At 55.6% G+C, this 17,500-nt stretch overlaps 1 pseudogene; it reads right to left on the bottom strand.

Annotated features, from left to right (window-relative positions):
- Positions 1-4,019: 4,019 nt before the first annotated feature.
- LOC134808093 (cell division cycle protein 27 homolog) lies at positions 4,020-6,810 on the bottom strand (annotated as a pseudogene).
- Between the last annotated feature and the right edge of the window lie 10,690 nt (positions 6,811-17,500).

The following is a 17,500-nucleotide window of genomic DNA, read 5'->3' as shown; positions in this document are numbered from 1 at the left end:
TGCTGTTGTTGTTGTTGTCGTTGCTGTTGTCGTTGTCGTTGTTGTTGTCGTTGTTTTCAAAGTATACCCCGGCCACCGTTTATGTGATCAAAAGCATTATAAAATATGTGTGATTATTTCTTGAGCACGCCCTTCCTCCCCCTCTCTCTGTCTCTCTGTCTGTCTCTGTCTCTCTCTTTCTCTGTCTGTCTTCTCTCTCTCTCTCTCTCTCTGTGTCTCTCTCTCTCTGCCTGTCTGTTTCTCTCTCTCTGTCTCTCTCTCTCTGCCTGTCTCTCTCACTGTGTCTGTCTTCTGTCTTACTCCCTTTCTCTGCCTGTCTGCCTGTCTGTCTGTCGGTCTCTCTCTCTCTCTCTCCCCCTGTCTGTATGTTTCTCTCTGTCTCTGTCTCTCTCTCTCTTTCTGTGTCTCTCTCTCCGTCTCTGTCTTTCTCTGTCTGTCTGTCTCTCTCTTTCTTTCTCTCTGTCTCTCTCTGCCTGTCTCTGTCACTCTGTCTGTCTTCTGTCTTACTCTCTCTCTGCCTGCCTGTCTCTCTCACTCTCTCTCTCTGCGTGTCTCTCTCTCTCTTTCTTTCTCTCTGTCTCTCTCTGCCTGTCTGTCTCACTCTGTCTGTCTTCTGTCTTACTCTCTCTCTGCCTGCCTGTCTCTCTCACTCTCTCTCTGCGTGTCTCTCTCTCTCTCTCTCTTTCTGTCTGTTTCTCTCTGTCTCTCTCTGTCCGTGTCTGTCTTTCTTTGTCTGTCTCTCTTTGTCTTTCCTTCTCTCTGTCTCTGTCTCTCTCATTGTGTCTGTCTTCTGTCTTAGTCTCTCTGTCTCTCTCCCTGTCTGTCTGTTTGTCTCTCTCTCTCTCTCTGTCTTTGTCTTTCTTTCTCTCTGTCTCTCTGTCTCTCTCTCTGTGTGTCTGTCTTCTCTCTTACTGTCTTTCTCTGCCTGTCTGTCTGTCTGTCTCTCTCTGTCTCTCTCTCTCTCTCTCTCTCTCTCTCTCTCTCTCTCTCCCCCCCCCCCGTCGGCTGTTTCTCTGTCTCTGTCTGTGTCTCTCTTTCTGTCTGTTTCTCTCTGTCTTTCTCTCTCTGTCTCTTTCTCTCTGTCTCTCTGTCTGTCTCTGTCTCTCTCTCTCTCTCTCTCTCTCTGTGTGTGTGTGTGGGGGGGTGTGGGGGGGTGTGTGTGTCTGCCTTCTGTCTTACTCTCTTTCTCTGCCTGTCTGTCTGCCTGTCTGTTTGTCTCTCTCTCTCTCTGCCTGTCTCTCTCCCTTCCTGTCTCTGTTTCTCTCTCTTTCTGTTTCTCTCTGTCTCTGTCCATCTGTGTCTTTCTCCGTCTGTCTCTTTATCTGTCTCTCTCTCTCTCTTTTTCTGTCTTTCCCTCTTTGTGTATCGTTGTCTCTCTCTGTCTGTCTCTGTCTCTGTCTCTCTGTCTCTGTCTCTCTGTCTCTCTGTCTCTCTCTCTCTCTCTCTCTCTCTCTCTCTCTCTGTCTGTCTGTCTCGGTCTCTGGCTCTGGCTCTCGCTATCTCCCGCCCTCTCTTTTTTTGCAAAATAAGCTCAAGTACATCTAATCTAATCCCTCACCAAGGCCCGAATTCTTAACTTCTGACATCCCAGATTTGATCTCCCTACAGAATGCTGTACAGAACTGGCGAGTTGATTTCTGGACTTGGATACCTCATAGAAACTACATAGGAATAAAGATCCAATCCTAAAATCTGGTGTGGCTTCTCCCTCGACTGTCTCGAAAAATCGTACCTCTGTTCCCCTAGGATGCCGGAAGAGTTTTCTCCATGTGCATCTGCCCGTGTCCTAAGTGATCTGTGACCGAGCCCTGTCCGTTCTGTCTCAAATATGTATGTGCAAACACTTCTCTCCATTTCCACAACTACCCACGGCCCCTTGTGGAACCACTGGCTCTTTGAAAAAAATCCCAGAAGTGGTTTTGGCTTTTTGGCTAGGAGGCCTAAGCCTGCTGAGAACTTTCCTGCCCAGGATCCTGTGTGAACAAAAGTGCCTCTGCTGGGAGCTGGGAGCGTCGGGACCATGCTTGCTAGCGCTGGATGAGTCTCTGGAAGGACGCACGGGACTCCGCAAAGCTGACCTGTCCCACCGAGGTCAAATGGATACCTCTGCATTGGCCCGAGGCCTCCGAAGTACATCACCGTCACCAACCGTCACCGTCAGCATCCTTGTGAGCCTGCCCAAGACCCCGCCTCCGGGGAGACTCTTGGGAGCCCGGCCTTCATCGGCTAAAGTCCAAAGGGATGGTGACTTCCACCCACAAGGTCCCCACTGAACGGCGAAGATGTGGAGCGTAAGTCAGAGAGGGGACCGGGAGGGGAGACGTCCTGACCGGCGATGAGTTCCCTAGGCTCTGGCCACCCCACCCACGCCCCACGTCCCACGTCCCGGGCACCCGCGGGACACCGCCGCTTGATCCCCTCCTCTGTCCACAGCCGGCCCCACCCCACCACGCAACCCACACACACACGCTGGAGGTTCCAAAAGCACACGGTGTGAATAGAGCCTGACGGAGCGAGAGCCCATTTCACGAGGTGGGAGGGGTGGGGGTGGGGTGGGTTGGGGGTTGTGGGGTCTGTGGAGAGCCCGATTCTCCCTCTTGGGTGGCTACAGGCTAGAAATGAATATCGCTTCTTGGGCGGAGGGGCTTCCTTAGGCCATCACCGCTTGCGGGACTACCTCTCAAACCCTCCCTTGAGGCCACAAAATAGATTCCACCCCACCCATCGACGTTTCCCCCCGGGTGCTGGATGTATCCTGTCAAGAGACCTGAGCCTGACACCATCGAATTAAACACCTTTACTGGCTTGGTGGGTTTGTTTGTTTCTGAGATGGAGTCTTGCTCTGTCCCCCAGGCTGGAGTGCAGCGGCGTGATCTCAGCTCACTGGAACCTCTGCCTCCTGGGTTCAAGTGATTCTCCTGTCTCAGCGCCACCATGGCCGGCTCATATTTTTTTTTTTTTTTTTTTTTTTTTTTTTTTAGTAGACACGGGGTTTCACCCTCTTTCATTGGTTTTCACTGGAGATTCCAGATTCGAACCACACCTCATTCTGTGCCACAGAGAGACTTCTTCTTCTTCTTCTTCTTTTTTTTTTTTAAGTGCAACGCAACATGTCTGCCTTATTTGAGTGGCTTCCTATATCATTATAATTGTGTTATAGATGAAGAAAAGGTATTAAACACTGTGCTAATGATAGCGAAAGTGAAGACAAAAGAAAGGCTATCCATTTTGTGGTTAGAATAAAGTTGCTCAGTATTTAGAGCTACCTAAATACGTCAGCATTTACACTCTTCCTAGTCAAAGCTGGCCGATCTGAATAATCCTCCTTTAAACACAATTTTTGATAGGGTTAAGATTTTTTTAAGAATGCGACTCCTGCAAAAGAGCTGAACAGACAATACACATTTAAAAACATCACAACACAAGGATCAACCAGACTTGGGAAAAAATCGAAAACGACACAAGTCTTATGAAGAACTGAGTTCTTAAAATAGGACGGAGAACATAGCCATCGGAAGAGAAGGCAGTATTGGCAAGTTGATTGTGACGTTGGTCAGCAGTAGCTGGCACTATCTTTTTGGCCATCTTTCGGGCCATGTAACTACTACAGCAAAATGAGATATGATCCATTGAACAACATATTCGCAAATCAAAAAATGTTTCCGTAATATAATGCTTCAGATTTAGAAGCAAATCAAATGATAGAACGCCACTGCTGTAATAAGTCACCCCAAAGACCACCGTATCTGACAAAATAACTACCACAGGGTTATGACTTCAGAATTATACTTTCTCTTGATATTTACTTATGTATGTATTTATTTTTTTAATGTATTTCTCTTGAGACGGCGTCTCGCTCTGTCGCCCAGGCTGGAGTGCAATGGTGTGATCTCGGCTCACTGCAACCGCCACCTCTCCGGGTTCAAGCGATTCTCCTGCCTCAGCCTCCCGAGTAGCTGGGACTACAGGTGCCCACCACCACGCCCAGCTAATCTTTATACTTTTAATAGAGACGGGGTTTCGCCGTGTTGGCCCGGATGGTCTCGATCTCTTGACCTCGTGACCCGCCCGCCTCGGCCTCCCAAAGTGCTGGGATGACAGGCGTGAGCCACTGCGCCCGGCCTTCTCTTGACGTTTAAACTATGAAGTCAGTCCAGAAAAATGCAATCAATGTCAACGGTGAGTATGCTGTTGAGGCAGAGGTAGGACCACACTTTCTCATGTCTTATTCAGTTGATCACAATAGGACCTAGGTAGTAATTTCCTATGTGCCCACTTATACACGAGTACAAAAGAGTAAAACAGAGAGACCGCTACATGAAAGGGTACGTGAAGTTCTTCATAGTAACTCCGTAAACTGGAACACTGTCAAAAAGCAGCAGCTCGTGAGTTGTTTCCATCTATTTTTCTATTCTCCAATAAGTGAACTATGCTATTCCTTTCCAATCTCCCAAGCGCTCCTTGTCCCCATCACCACTTCGGTGCTCGAAGAAAAAGTAACAAATCAAGTCACACAACTAAAGAAACACATACACGAACCAAAGACAACTACAGCGTCTGCAAAAGTTTGCTAGAAGACTGAAACTGTTGAGTATAAGGATCTGGTATTCTAGGATCATGAGTTCATTTCAGAGTTTGTTCAAGACATACGTTTCATAAGGAAACATCTTAGTTAGAAGTTATTCAGCACTATGTACCATCCCTAAGTATTTTTAACCAAATTCGTGACAATAAAGAGCTATCTAACCAGAAAAACTAGCGAGTACCGGCACCATCCATAGGGCTTTGTCTTTACACTTCATTACCACTTACCATGCCTTACAATGTCTGGGATTGACCCTGATAGCATTTCGAAAACAAGCTGATGCTTTGTCCAATTCTTCAGTGAAGACAAGCTCACGCCCTAATGCACTATAGGCATAAGCATCATTTGGATCCACTTCGAGAGTTCTCTGGAAGAATTGAATCGCAATATCGTGTTCCCGTTGCAGACCGAAACAGTTCCCTGCAGCACACCAGGCCTCTGGCTGGCGAAGTTTTATCCCTGTCTGTGAAGTCTTTGGACAGAACTGAAAGAGCAACATCTTTCGGAGGATGCCAAAGTGTTGTAGAGCAGATCTCCATGCCTTCGACTCTGTAATTCTCAATCCTTCTAACCTCTGAGAATTTTCTTTCAGCTTGCGTGGACTCTGAAAGTTTAAAATAGGCCCTTCCAATTTGGCACAGTACCCAACCGGTATTGCGGTGGTGAGAAGCTAGATGGCTCAAGATACTGACTGACAGCTTCTTTGCCGTGGTGAGAACACAAAGCTAAATAACCTTTCCCCCTTTCACGAGGAAGGCTCATCAAGCCTTCCGCTGCTGCTGCTTTTTGTAGATTAAAAGCCTGAATCTGAGGCGCGATTGCGGCTATTTTCCCTTCTGGAATGATGGAAGAGTCCAATTTTGTCACTTCCATGGCTATCACTTATGTTCGGTGGAGTTATTCCTCCTTTATTAGCTTTACTTTTTGTTTTTCTGTTTGGGATTTTAGGTGGAAACTTCCCTTTTAATTTTCTCCTATTCTCCTCGGTTGTGGAGCTGTCACTAGTCAAGAGTCGTGAATTTCTTCGAGGCGGTGCATTTGGGGGAGATGCCATAGTGGGGCTCAATACCTGAGGTGTTGCCCTTGTCGGCGCACCAGAACTTTGTGTTTTTGCAAGAATTGGGGTTACCTTTCGGCTCTTTCCCCTCTGCGAGAAGACAGACTGTGTTCCGGTTTGGCCGATTCTGGCAACAGACTTTTTTGAAGGGGCTCCGGTGGATGGCACGTCAACGACAGAAGGTGTCTAATACCAGTGCAGTTTTGTCAATAGGATCCGTCTCCGGGACTTGGGGCTTCTAATGGCAAAATGCCAACACTTGGGGCTCATGGACTAACTGCTGCTGGTCCTCCTAATACACTTCGACCAGTTTTTGGTTTATGTTGAACCTGTTTACATCATATGGAAGTTCCTGTTCCCAGTGGGACAGTATCAGGTGAAAGGACAGCTGAATCGATAGAAGACACTGGGGAGTCTGTATTCAAGGAGTACTTTGAATTGGAAGATTCTCAATTCAATCCGTTTAATTCAACGGTGTCCTGGGGTGTTTCCGTAAGAACGGTCTCAGGCTGTCTGTGACATAAACTAGGACGAGGTCCCAGTGTTTTGGCGCAACACTTGGACAGGCAGTTGCTAAAGCTCTCTAGAGATGTGAATCAAAATGTTTGGTCAGGATCTGGCTTTTCCCCCCTATTTCACATCATGATTCAAAGGGACACCGGAGGAAAGGATTTCAACGAAGGCTCTTTTGGTCACATTCTGATCCTTTGGTAAGCCGATCTGCCTTGCAATATACATGTCCCAACGATGGAAGGGGAAAGCGAGCTGAATCAGCAAACTCAGGAACAATAATATCATCGTGGCTTTTCTGCTTATGAAACACTCCACCCGATAAGATTTGATCCCCTTCTGCAAGCTTGCTGAGATCAACACAACATTTCGCAAGCAGGTATTTGCATTGCGGTGTAGTACAACTGTGTCCTTTCCAGAGTCTATATGTTTTATAGGCCTTTCCTGAGCGGTAAGAAGAGGTTGCCAGTAAAAACAAGGCTTCTTCTGAGTGTACTTCTGCATAGAGGCGTTCTGCGAGGAAAACCGCATCTCGGTAGGCATAGTGGCTTAGTGCTTGCCATATAGCAGCCTGGACGGGTCCCTGCAGCACCGCCATCCTCGAGGCTCAGGCCCACTTTCTGCAGTGCCTCAGGCACCGCCCCCCCACCCCCCCACCCCCCACCCCCATAGCGGCTCCGGCCCGGCCAGCCCCGGCTCATTTAAAGTCACCAGCGACCGTTACCGACCGTTTACCGTGGGATGGGGGAGTCCGAGCCAGAATGACTTCTTTATCCTGCCGACTCTGGAAAGCCCGGCCCCTTGTGATCCATTGCAAACCGAGAGTCACCTCGTGTTTAGAACACGGATCCACTCCCAAGTTCAGTGGGGGGATGTGAGGGATGTGGCAGGTAGGACGAAGGACTCTCTTCCTTCTGATTCGGTCTGCACAGTGGGGCCTAGGGCTGGAGCTCTCTCTGTGCGGACCGCTGACTCCCTCTACCTTGGGTTCCATCGGCCCCACCCTGGAACGCGGGCCTTGGCAGATTCTGGCCCTTCCTGGCCCTTCAGTCGCTGTCAGAAACCCCATCTCGTGCTCGGATGCCCCGAGTGACTGTGGCTCGCACCTCTCCGGAAACATTGGAAATCTCTCCTCTACGCGCGGCCACCTGAAACCACAGGAGCTCGGGACACACGTGCTTTCGGGAGAGAATGCTGAGAGTCTCTTGCCGACTCTCTCTTGACTTGAGTTCTTCGTGGGTGCGTGGTTAAGACGTAGTGAGACCAGATGTATTAACTCAGGCCGGGTGCTGGTGGCTCGCGCCTGTAACCCCAGCACTTTGGGAGGCCGAGGCCGTAGGATCCCTCGAGGAATCGCCTAACCCTGGGGAGGTTGAGGCTGCAGTGAGTGAGCCATAATTGTGTCACTGCGCTCCAGTCTGGGCGAAAGACAGAATGAGGCCCTGCCACAGGCAGGCAGGCAGGCAGGCAGGCAGGCAGGCAGGCAGGCAGGCAGGCAGAAAGACAACAGCTGTATTATGTTCTTGTCAGGGTAGGAAGCAAAAATAACAGAATACAGCACTTATTTTTTTTTTCCCCTTCGGACGGAGTTTCACTCTTGGTGCCCACGCTGGAGTGCAGTGGCACCATCTCGGCTCACCGCAACCTCCACCTCTCGCGTTCAAACGATTCTCCTGCCTCAGCCTCCTGAGTAGCTGGGATTACAGGCAGGGGCCACCACACCCGGCTGATTTTGTATTGTTAGTAGAGACGGCATTTCTCCATGTGGGTCAGGCTGGTCTCGAACTGGCGACCCCAGTGGATCTGCCCGCCTCGCCCTCCCAAAGTGCTGGGGTGAGAGGCGTGAGCCATCGTGACCGGCCGGCTACGTTTTTTTTTTTTAAATTATTTTACTTTTTTTTAGTTTTCAATTTTAATCTATTTATTTATTTATTTACATTTATTGATTTATGTATTTACTTATTTATTTATTTTCGAGACAGACTCTCGCTCTGTTGCCCAGACTGGAGTGCAGCGGCGCGATTTCGGCTCACTGCAAGCTCTGCCTCCCGGGTTCACGCCATTCTCCTGCCTCAGCCTCCCAAGTAGCCGGGACTACAGGCGCCCACCACTGTGCCTGGCTGACTTTTTGTATTTTGAGTAGAGATGGGGTTTCACTGTGGTAGCCAGGATGGTCTCGATCTCCTGACCCTGTGATCCGTCCACCTCGGCCTCCCAAAGTGCTGGGATGACAGGCGTGAGCCACCGCCCCCGGCCTATTTATCTATTTATTAACTTTGAGTCCAGGTTATGAAACCAGTTAGTTTTTGTAATTTTTTTTTTTTTTTTTTTTTTTTTTGAGACGAGGTTTCACCGTGTTGCCAAGGCTTGGGCCGAGGGATCCACCGGCCCTCGGCCTCCCAAAAGTGCGGGGATGACAGGCGCGAGCCTACGGCGCCCGGACCCCCCCTTCCCCCCTCCCCCGCTTGTCTTCCCGACAGACAGTTTCACGGCAGAGCGTTTGGCTGGCGTGCTTAAATTCATTCTCAATAGAAATTTGGGGCGTCAGCTTCTGGCCTCATGGACTCTGAGCTGAGGAGTCCCCTGGTCTGTCTATCACAGGACCGTACACGTAAGGAGGAGAAAAATCGTAACGTTCAAAGTCAGTCATTTTGTGATACAGAAATACACAGATTCACCCAAAACACAGAAACCAGTCTTTTAGAAATGGCCTTAGTCCTGCTGTCCGTGCCAGTGATTCTTTTCAGTTTGGACCTTGACTGAGAGAATTCCCAGTCGGTCTCTCGTCTCTGGACGGAAGTTCCAGATGATCCGATGGGTGGGGGACTTAGGCTGCGTCCCCCCAGGAGCCCTGGTCGATTAGTTGTGGGGATCGCTTTGGAGGGCGCGGTGACCCACTGTGCTGTGGGAGCCTCCATCCTTCCCCCCACCCCCTCCCCAGGGGATCCCAATTCATTCCGGGCTGACACTCTCACTGGCAGACGTCGGGCATCACCTAGCGGTCACTGTGACTCTGAAAACGGAGGCCTCACAGAGGAAGGGAGCACCAGGCCGCCTGCGCACAGCCTGGGGCAACTGTGTCTTCTCCACCGCCCCCACCCCCACCTCCAAGTTCCTCCCTCCTTTGTTGCCTAGGAAATCGCCACTTTGACGACTGGGTCTGATTGACCTTTGATCAGGCAAAAACGAACAAACAAATAAATAAATAAAATAACACAAAAGTAACTAACTGAATAAAATAAGTCAATACAATCCATTGCAATGCAATAAAATACCACACGATACGATAGGATACAATACAATACAATACAATACAATACAATACAATACAATACAATACAATAGGCCGGGTGCGGTGGCTCATGCCTGTCATCCCATCACTTTGGGAGGCCGAGGTGGACGCATCACCTGAAGTCGGGAGTTGGAGACAAGCCCGACCAACATGGAGAAATCCCGTCTCAATTGAAAATACAAAACTAGCCGGGCGCGGTGGCACATGCCTCTAATCCCAGCTGCTAGGAAGGCTGAGGCAGGAGAATCGCTTGAACCTGGGAAGCGGAGGTTGCGGTGAGCCGAGATTGCGCCATCGCACTCCAGTCTGAGCAAAAACAGCGAAACTCCGTCTCAAAAATAAATAAATAAATAAATAAATAAATAAATACACAAATACATAAATTAAAATAAATAAATACAATGCAATAAAATAAATGGGCCCTGCGCGGTGGCTCAAGCCTGTCACCCCCTCACTTTGGGAGGCCAAGGCCGGTGGATCAAGAGGCGGTCAGACCAACAGGGCCAGTATGGTGAAACCCCGTCTCTACTCACAATACACAGAATTAGCCGGGCGCCGTGCTGTGCTGTACTGTCTGTAATCCCAGCTACTCGGGAGGCCGAGCTGAGGCAGGAGAATCGCTTGAACCTGGGAGGTGGAGGTTGCAGTGAGCCGAGATCGTGCCACTGCACCCCAGCCTGGGCGACAGAGCGAGACTCCGTCTCAAAAAAATGAAAATGAAAATGAAATGCAACAAAATAATTAAAAAGTGAGTTTCCGGGGAAAAAGAAAAAACAACAACAACAACAACAACAACAACAACAACAACAAAAAACAACCCCACCGTGACATCCACGTACGTACGCCTCTCGCCTTTCGAGGCATCAAACACGTTAGGAATTATGCGTGATTTCTTTTTTTTAACTTACTTTTATTTTATTCTCATGATTTCTGTTTCGAGACGGAGTCTCGGAGGCCCGCCCTCCCTCCGTCCCATTCCCTGGTTGCCCAGACAACCTCAGGAGACAGACCCTGGCTGGGCCAGATTGTTCTTCTCCTCGGTCGATGGTTTCCTTGTCTTTCTTCGTGTCTTTAACCCGCGTGGACTCTTCCGCTCGGGTTTGACAGATGGCAGCTCCACTTTAGGCCTTGTTGTTGTTGGGGACTTTCCCGATTCTCCCCAGATGTAGTGAAAGCAGGTAGATTTGCCTTGCCTGGCCTTGCCTGGCCTTGCCTGGCCTTGCCTTTTCTTTCTTTCTTTCTTTCTTTCTTTCTTTCTTTCTTTCTTTCTTATTACTTTCTTTTTTTCTTCTTCTTCTTCCTTTTTTTTTTTTTTTTTTTTTGAGACAGAGTTTCACTCTTGTTGCCCAGGCTAGAGGGCAATGGCGCGATCTCGGCTCACCGCACCCTCCGCCTCCCAGGTTCAAGCGATTCTCCTGCCTCGGCCTCCTGATTAGCTGGGATTACAGGCATGGGCCACCGTGCCTGGCTGATGTTTGTACTTTTAGTAGAGACGGTGTTTTTCCATGTTGGTCAGGCTGGTCTCCAACTCCCAACCTCAGGTGGTCCGCCTGCCTTGGCCTCCCAAAGTGCTGGGATGACAGGGGTGAGCCACAGCGCCCAGCCTCTCTCTCTCTCTGTCTCTCTCTCTCTCTCTCTCTCTCTCTCTCTCTCTCTCTCTCGCTTGCTTGCTTGCTTGCTTTCGTGCTTTCTTGCTTCCTTGTTTTCTTTCTTTCTTTTGTTTCTTTCTTGCTTGCTTTCTTGCTTGCTTGTTTTCTTGCTTTCTTGCTTTCTTTTCTTTCTTGCTTGCTTGCTTTCTGGCTTTCCTTTCTTTTTCTTTCTTGCTTTCTTGCTTGCTTGCTTTCGTGCTGTCTTGTTTTCTTGCTTTCTTGCTTGCTTGCTTGCTTTCGTGCTTTCTTGCTTTCTTGTTTTCTTGCTTTCTTTCTTTCTTTTGTTTCTTTCTTGCTTTCTTTTCTTTCTTGCTTGCTTTCTTTTCTTTTTCTTTCTTTCTTGCTTGCTTTCTTGCTTTCTTGTTTTCTTGCTTTCTTGCTTGCTTTCGTGCTTTCTTGTTTTCTTGCTTTCTTTCTTTTGTTTCCTTCTTTCTTGCTCTCTCGCTTGCTTGCTTGCTTTCGTGCTTTCTTGTTTTCTTGGTTTCTTTCTTTCTTTCTTTTGTTTCTTTCTTGCTTGCTTTCTTGCTTTCTTGTTTTCTTGCTTTCTTGCTTTCTTTCCTGCTTTCTTTCTGGCTTTGTTTTCTTTCTAGCTTTCTTTTCTTTCTTGCTTTCTTTTCTTTTTCTTTCTTTCTTTCTTGCTTTCTTGCTTTCTTTTCTCTTTCTTTCTATCTTTCCTGCTTTTTTGCTTTCTTGCTTGCTTTCTTGCTTGCTTTCTTGCTTGCTTGCTTTCTGTCTTTTCTTTCTTTCTTTCTTTCTTTCTTTCTTTCTTTCTTTCTGTTTCGTCCTTTTGAGACAGAGTTTCACTCTTGGTTCCACGGCTAGAGTGCAATGGCGCGATCTTGGCTCACCGCACCTTCCGCCTCCCGGGTTCGAGGGCTTCTCCTGCCTCAGCCTCCTGATTAGCGGGGATTACAGGGAGGCACCCCCACGCCTGGCTTGGCTGATGTTTGCGTTTTTAGTAGGCACACCGTGTCTCTCCGTGTTGGTCAGGCTGGCCTCCGACTCCCGACCTCATGTGATGCGCCCACCTCGGCCTCTCGAAGTGCTGGGATGACGGGCGTGAGCCACCGTGCCCGGCCTGTTGACTCATTTCGTTTTTTTTCTTTCTTTCCTTTCCATGTATTTACTGACGTTTATTAATGTGAACATTTTTGTACATTTGTATGTAAACGACAATGCGTATATCTTTGCATTTACTACTCTCGTGTGTAGTAAACACGTACCGATTGTATAGAAACATCCTTCTATATGATAGATGTAGGTGTTTCTGTGATACAAATAAATACACATCGCTCTACAGAGAAGCGATCGTCGAGAAATACGTTTACGTTTACGTACGAAAAGTGTTGTATTTATGTTTATAAATGAACAAGTGTACGTACTTATCTCTGTTTTCTTTCTTCCTCTCCTTTACGTTTTTCTTCCTTCCTTTCTTCCTTTCTCTCCTTCTGTAGGTTTTTCTTCCTCTCTTCCTTTCCTTCTCTCTCTCTTTCTGATCTTTTCTCCTTCGTGCTTTATTTCTCTTTCGTTCCCTGTCTCTCCTTCTTTTTTCTTTCCTCTCTGTTTCTTTTTCCCTTCTTTCCTTCGTTTCTTTCCTCATTCTTTCTCTCTTTTTCATGTTTCTTTCCTTTCCGTCTGTCTTTTAAAAATGGAGTGTTTCAAAAGTTTTCTCTGTGTATCGACGTTTTTTAAATTCTCTTTTCTCCATTGTCTTCCTCCCTCCCTCCCTCCCTGCTCCCTTCCCTCCCTCCTTCCCTTTCACCATCTGTCTCTTTTCCCCATTCCCCGCCCCCCCCACCCCCCCCCCCCGTCTGTCTCTGCGTGGATTCCGGAAGAGCCTATGCATTTTGCCTCTCCGTGTGTCTGCAGCGACCCGCGACCGAGTCCTTGTGTGTTCTTTCTCCCTCCCTCCCTCCCTCCCTCCCTCCCTCCCTCCCTGCTTCCGAGATGCATCTCCGAACACCCACGCGCCGTGGGTTGTCTTCTGACTCTGTCGCGGTCGAGGCAGAGACGCGTTTTGGGCACCGTGTGTGTGGGGTTGGGGCAGAGGGGCTGCGTTTTCGGCCTCGGGAAGAGCTTCTCGGCTCACGGTTTCGCTTTTGCGGTCCACGGGCCGCCCTGCCTGCCATCCGGATCTGTCTCGCTGACGTTCGCGGCGGTCGTCGGGCTCCATCTGGCGGCCGCTTTTAGATCGTGCTCTCGGCTTCCGGAGCTGCGGTGGCAGCTGCCGAGGGAGGGGACCGTCCCCGCTGTGAGCTGTGCAGAGCTCCGGAAAGCCCGCGGTCGTCAGCCCGGCTGGCCCGGTGGCGCCAGAGCTGTGGCGCGTCGCTTGTGAGTCAGAGCTCTGGCGTGCAGGTTTACGTGGGGGAGAGGCTGTCGCTGCGCTTCTGGGCCCGAGCCGGGCGTGGGGCTGCCCGGGCCGGTCGACCAGCGCGCCGCAGCTCCCGAGGCCCGAGCCGCGACCCGCGGGGACCCGCCGCGCGTGGCGCGGGAGGCTGGGGACGCCCTTCCCGGCCCGGTCGCGGGTCCGTCCGCGCTCATCCTGGCCGTCTGAGGCGGCGGCCGAATTCGTTTCCGAGTCCCCGTGGGGAGCCGGGGACCGTCCTGCCCCCGTCCCCCGGGTGCCGGGGAGCGGTCCCCGGGCCGGGCCGCGGTCCCTCTGCCGCGATCCTTTCTGGCGAGTCCCCGTGCGGAGTCGGAGAGCGCTCCCTGAGCGCGCGTGCGGCCCGAGAGGTCGCGCCTGGCCGGCCTTCGGTCCCTCGTGTGTCCCGGTCGTAGGAGGGGCCGGCCGAAAATGCTTCCGGCTCCCGCTCTGGGGACACGGGCCGGCCCCCTGCGTGTGGCACGGGCGGCCGGGAGGGCGTCCCTGGCCCGGCGCTGCTCCCACGTGTGTCCCGGGGTTGACCAGAGGGCCCCGGGCGCTCCGTGTGTGGCTGCGATGGTGGCGTTTTTGGGGACAGGTGTCCGTGTCGCGCGTTTCCTGGGCCGGCGGCGTGGTCGGTGACACGACCTCCCGGCCCCGGGGGAGGTATATCTTTCACTCCGAGTCTGCATCTTGGGCCACCGGGTTATTGCTGACACGCTGTCCTCTGGCGACCTGTCGCTGGAGAGGTTGGGACTCCGGATGCGTGCGGGGCTCTGGCCTACCGGTGACCCGGCTAGCCGGCCGTGCTCCTGCTTGAGCCGCCTGCTGGGGCCCGCGGGCCTGCTGTTCTCTCGCGCGCCCGGGCGTGTCCCGACTCCCGGTGCCGGCCCGGGTCCGGGTCTCTGACCCGCCTGGGGGCGGCGGGGAAGGCGGCGAGGGCCACCCTGCCCCCGTGCGCTCTCCGCTGCGGGCGCCCGGGGCGGCCGCGACAACCCCACCCCGCTGGCTCCGTGCCGTGCGTGTCAGGCGTTCTCGTCTCCGCCGGGTTGTCCGCCGCCCCTTCCCCGGAGCAGGGCGTCGGCCGGCCGGCCGACCTCCGCTCCCGGGGGGCTCTTCGTGATCGATGTGGTGACGTCGTGCTCTCCCGGGCCGGGTCCGAGCCGCGACGGGCGAGGGGCGGACGTTCGTGGCGAACGGGACCGTTCTTCTCGCTCCGCCCCGCGGGGTCCCCTCGTCTCTCCTCTCCCCGCCTGCGGGTGGCGCGTGTGGGGGAGGCGTGTGGGGTGCGGAGCCCGGCCCGACCTCGCCGTCCCGCCCGCTGCCTTCTGCGTCGCGGGGCGGGTCGGCGGGGTCCTCTGACGCGGCAGGCACCCCTCGCTGTCGCCTCCAGTGGTTGTGGACTTGCGGGCGGCCCCCCTCCGCGGCGGTGGGGGGTGCCGTCCCGCCGGCCCGTCGTGCTGCCCTCTCGGGGGGGTGTGCGCGAGCGTCGGCTCCGCTTGGGCCTTTGCGGTGCTCCTGGAGCGCTCCGGGTTGTCCCTCAGGTGCCCGAGGCCGAGCGGTGGTGTGTCGTTCCCGCCCCCAGCGCCCCCTCTTCCGGTCGCCGCCGCGGTGTCCGCGCGTGGGTCCTGAGGGAGCTCGTCGGTGTGGGGTTCGAGGCGGTCGAGGGAGACGAGACGCGCCCCTCCCACGCGGGGAAGGGCGTCCGCCTGGTCCGGCGAGCGCACGTCCCGTGCTCCCCTCTGGCGGGTGCGCGCGGGCCGTGTGAGCGATCGCGGTGGGTTCGGGCCGGTGGCGCGTGCGCCGGCCGGCCGCCGAGGGGCTGCCGTTCTGCCTCCGACCGGTAGTGTGTGGGTTGACTTCGGGGGTGCTTTGCCTCGGAAGGAAGGAGGCGGGTGGACGGGGGGGCCTCGTGGGGTTGCGCGCACGCGCGCACCGGCCGGGCCCCCGCCCTGACCGCGGACGCTCAAGGTGGCCGCACGCAGGTGTTTCCTCGTACTGCAGGCCCCCTCCCTTCCCCAGGCGTCCCTCGGCGCCTCTGCGGGCCCGAGGAGGGGCGGCTGGCGTGTGGGGGAGTGTGACCCACCCTCGGTGAGAAAGCCTTCTCTAGCGATCCGAGAGGCGTGCCTTGGGGTACCGGATCCCCCGGACTGCCGCCTCTGTCTCTGCCTCCGTGATGGGAGCGCTGCCGTAGCGACTCGCTCGCAGAGGACCCTCCTCCCCTTCCCCCTCGACGGGGTTCGCGGGGGAGAGCGAGGGTTTCCGCCGGCCACCGCGGTGGTGGCCGAGCGCGGCTCGTCGCCTACTGTGGCCCGCGCCTCCCCCTTCTGAGTCGGGGGAGGATCCCGCCGGGCCGGGCCCTGGCGTCCCAGCGGGTTGGGACGTGGCGGCCGGCGGGCGGTGGGTGTGCGCGCGCGGCGTTCCGTCCGGCGCGTGACCCCCTCCGCCGCGAGTCGGCTCTCCGCCCGCTCCCGTGTGCCGAGTCGTGACCGGTGCCCACGACCGCGTTTGCGTGGCGCGGGGTCGGGCCGCCTGGCCCTGGGAAAGCGTCCCACGGTGGGGGCGCGCCGGTCTCCCGGAGCGGGACCGGGCCGGAGGATGGACGGAGAGAATCACGAGCGCGATGGGTGGTGCTGGCGTTGTCGGGCTTGTGGCTGCGGTCGCTTCGGGGCCCCCGGTGGCGGGACCCCGGGGCTCGCGAGGCGGGTCTCGGGTGGGGGCCGAGGGCCGTCCGGCGTCCCAGGCGGGGCGCCGCGGGACCGCCCTCGTGTCTGTGGCGGTGGGATCCCGCGGCCGTGTTTTCCTGGTGGCCCGGCCGTGCCTGAGGTTTCTCCCCGAGCCGCCGCCTCTGCGGGCTCCCGGGTGCCCTTGCCCGTCTGTGCCCTCTTCCCCGCCCGCCGCCCGCCGATCCTCTCTTCTCCCCGAGCGGCTCGCCGGCTTGACGTCGGTTGGTGGCCCCGTCTGGGACCGAACCCGGCACCGCCTTGTTGGGGGCGCCGCCGCCGGCCACTGGTTGGCCCGGTGTCCGCGTCCCCCGGCGCGCGCCTTCGGGACCGGGTCGGTGGCGCCCCGCGTGGGGCCCGGTGGGCTTCCCGGAGGGTTTCGGGGGGTCGGCCTGTGGCGCGCGTGCGAGGGAAGAGAGGGTGCCGGGGGGGACCGGCCGCGACTGCGGCGGTGGTGGGGGGGAGCCGCGGGGAGCGCCGAGGGCCGGTCGGCCGCTCCGGGTGCCGCGTGGGGCCGCCTTCGCGCTCGGAGGCTGCCGGCGGTGAGACCCCCGCGTGTGTGTCCCGGCCGCGGTCGGCTGCGCCCGAGGGGTCCCGTGGCGTCCCCTTCCCCGCCGGCCGCCTTTCTCGCGCCTTCCCCGTCGCCTCGGCCTCGCCCGTGGTCCCTCGTCCTCTCCCGGCCCGCTCTTCCGAACCGGGTCGGCGCGTCCCCCGGGTGCGCCTCGCTTCCCGGGCCTGCCGTGGCCCTCCCTGGAGGCGTCCGTCCCGGGCGTCGGCGTCGGGGAGAGCGCGTCCTCCCCGCGTGGCGTTGCCCCGTTCGGCGCGCGCGTGCGCCCGAGCGCGGCCCGGTGGTCCCTCCCGGACAGGCGTTTGTGCGATGTGTGGCGCAGGTCGACCTCCGCCTTTGCCGGTCGCTCGCCCTTTCCCCGGGTCGGGGGGTGGGGCCCGGGCCGGGGCCTCGGCCCCGGTCGCGGTCCCTCGTCCCGGGTGGGGGCGGGCGTTGCCGGCCGGCTGCGGTCGTCCTCCCTTGGCCGTCGTGTGGCGTGTGCCACCCCTGCGCCCGCGCCCGCCGGCGGGGCTCGGAGCCGGGCTCCGGCCGGGCTCCGGGCCCTCGACCGGACCGGTGCGCGGGCGCTGCGGCCGCACGGCGCGACTGTCCCCGGGCCGGGCGCCGCGGTCCGCCTCTCGCTCGCCGCCCGAACGTCGGGGCCGCCCCGCGGGGCGGGCGGAGCGCCGTCCCCGCCTCGCCGCCGCCCACGGGCGCCGGCCGCGCGCGCGTGCGCGTGGCCGCCGGTCCCTCCCGGGCGCGGGTCGGGCCGTCC

This window comes from Pan troglodytes, chromosome 14 (genome assembly GCF_028858775.2).
Source record: "Pan troglodytes isolate AG18354 chromosome 14, NHGRI_mPanTro3-v2.0_pri, whole genome shotgun sequence".
Classification (NCBI taxonomy): domain Eukaryota; kingdom Metazoa; phylum Chordata; class Mammalia; order Primates; family Hominidae; genus Pan; species Pan troglodytes.
The sequence above is the reverse complement of the archived record's forward strand: the minus strand, read 5'-3'. Positions and strand labels throughout refer to the sequence as shown.